A 3,010-nucleotide genomic window follows, 5' to 3' on the forward strand; every position below is an offset into this window, starting at 1 on the left:
GATTTATGAGGGTCGTCTATAAGTGTACATGATAAGTGTAGAAAATGAGAAACGTTGGCAAGTCCACGTTGCCCACTACTCTTAAGGGAAAAAGTCCCTTTTACCTCTGGAATAATTCCCATATAAAGGGCACGCCCAATGGTGGTTCACTAAAGTGGGTGTGGAAGAACAAGAGGAAGAAGAACATCCGAGGCTACGAGATTTGGTTTGTGGAATTACGGAGAGTTTTCTGATTCTGTGATCGTTCTTCTGATAGCAAGTCCTGTCATTGTCGATGACAGATCTACGGGGGATCACTATAAGTTTTTACTAGATTTTATATCATGCTATAGAAATACTACATTGGTATTAGAGCTATGTTAGTTATAAACCCATGAGAAATCCTTAAATATCTCTTTGTTGATAAATCTGTCTACTAAATTGTTATGATTCGTTGATCCTATTCGCTGCCGAAATAAATTGCCGACAGAGGTTGCCGTCGCCAGCGAGATAGTAACTGTGTCATGATTCTCTACCATTGTTCGGCAATGGAAGGCTAAGTTCCTGAGCCACAGAGGAGATGAATGGAGGCTGAGTTCTCCGAGCGATTGCGTGTCGTGGTTTCTTCCTATGGTCGACGACCGTAGCACAACGGAAGAGAACTATCCCTGTCAGGTGGTCATGGCAACGACATGTGTGTTGTTGGTAGAGAAAAGGAAACGACATTGTTGGTGGTGCAAGGGCTGGTAGCGAAGGAGTAACGAAAGATAAGGTTCACGGATGAAATTGAAACATTTTTTTATTATTTAAATCATGCTGATGAAGTCATTTTTATAAAGCGTGCATCAAATAAATTAGGGTTAATAACTTTAAACCCCCTTGTATTTTATTACAGGTTACGTTTTGTCCCCCTCTATTTGAAAAACTACATTTAACCCCCCTTTGACATAAGTAAAAAAGAGAAAAAAATAAATGACCAAAATAACCCTAATCTAAATCAGACTTTAGAAGAAAATGAAAAATAAAAATAAAAATAATTCCGTAAGATCGTTGAAAGCTTAACCTTAACCCAACCTGATTTTTATATAGACCCAAAATCTCACTTGTTCCTAGAAAAAATATCCTCACAAAATTCACACATGCACCATCATAAATAATAGAAAAATAACAACTCTGAAAGGGATAATCAGCCAAAAACTCATTCCACCAAACAAAAAAGAGCCAGAATTCTAAATTGATGAATCAAAATTAAATAAAGATAAAATAAAGTTTATCATTAAAAATCAAAATAAAAACCCTTTGAAAATTTATAAAAAAATCACCCTTTTAATTTTTGTCCAAAAGTAAATTTTTATTTCAAAGCAGCTAAAAATATTTTTCATTTCAAAAAGGTGCTGCTTTGAAATGAAAATTTATTTTTGGACAAAAATTAAAAGGGTGATTTTTATTATAAATCATCAAAGGGTCTTTATTTTGATTTTTAATGATAAAATTTATTCTGTCTTTATTTAATTTTGATTCATCAATTTAGAATTCTGGCTCTTTTTTATTTGGTGGAATGAATTTTTGACTGATTATCCCTTTCAAAGTTGCTATTTTTCTGTTATTTATGCCGGTGCATATGTGAATTTTGTGAGTATATTTTTTCTAGGAACAAGTGACATTTTGTGTCTATATATAAATCAGGTTGGGTTAAGGTTAAACTTTCAACAATTTTACGGGATTAGATTTTTTTTATTTTTTTTCATTTTCTTCTACAAGTCTGATTTAGATTAGGGTTATTTTGGTCATTTACTTTTTTTTTCCTCTTTTTTACTTATGTCAAATGGGGGGGGGGGGGGGGTTAAGTGTAATTTTTTAAATAGAGGGAGGCAAACTGTAACCTGCTATAAAATACAAGTGGGTTTAAAGTTATTAACCCAATAAATTAAAAAAAAAACGTTTTGTTGCATGCAAGTTGAAATCAAGAAACATAATAGGTTTAATTTCACAATTTACTTAATTGAAATTAAATATTATGTTTTTATCTCAATTAATTAATGCATGTGGATCATTACCTAGTTCATAGATCTAGACCAATTACGTTGATTTAATCCGATCAATTTAATTTAAAATTGATTGATTAGGCTTAAATTAGATATGATGAAATGATTAGATTTATTTTATTATATTAAATTTGATCAAATGGATTCAATTTATTTTAATGGGTCAGACTTATCCAATGGACATTGATTTGATCAAACGGACTTGAGTTTAATCAATAAATCTGAAATTGACTGAAATGAGCTTTAGATCAAACAGTAACAGAATATAGGTACAAAAAATCTCTGTTCAATTGGATTAGTTTTAACGAGGAAAATAGACTGAGCTTAGGATTTGGATTCCCGATCGATGAATTTGATGGGTCAGTAGACTTAGACTCCTGAAAATTGAGAAGATTTATTTTTCTTGATTGATTATATTGGTACTATACCTGTATAAATTGAATTAAGCCGATTTTGTACTGGTTAGTCAGTTTTGTACCGACTATTTAATTTTAATTTTTCAGATGGCTAGTCACGATATACGACAACATGAGCTTTGGGAGGAGATTAAGGAACTTGTTTATGACCCAGTTTATGGAGTTGGATGACTTATTAGTCGTCTCTATTGGTCGTTCTGGAAACTTGAGCGAGAAGAGTTTCTAGTCCAAGACACATATAGAAGATGAGCTCTGGTCTATTCACTGTCGAAAAATCTTAGGCAGATAACACTCCAACTTTAGGATGATTCCGAAGGGCACATCTTATATTCAGAGATGTGCAGACAATTACTTCATTTCGCTTGGGATCTTGAAGAATCAGAAGAGGATCCAGAGGAGGATCCTGACAAATTTGAGGAGGATTTATTGTCGTTATGTATGAACAATATTATTCCATTTCATTCAGGTCAGTTTGTTATGTCTTAACAATATGCAACATATTTTTATGTTAATGATATGTTCATTCATTTATGTTGTTTACTTTACATGATGCATGATAAATGATTAGTT

This window comes from Zingiber officinale, chromosome 2B (assembly GCF_018446385.1).
Source record: "Zingiber officinale cultivar Zhangliang chromosome 2B, Zo_v1.1, whole genome shotgun sequence".
NCBI lineage: Eukaryota > Viridiplantae > Streptophyta > Magnoliopsida > Zingiberales > Zingiberaceae > Zingiber > Zingiber officinale.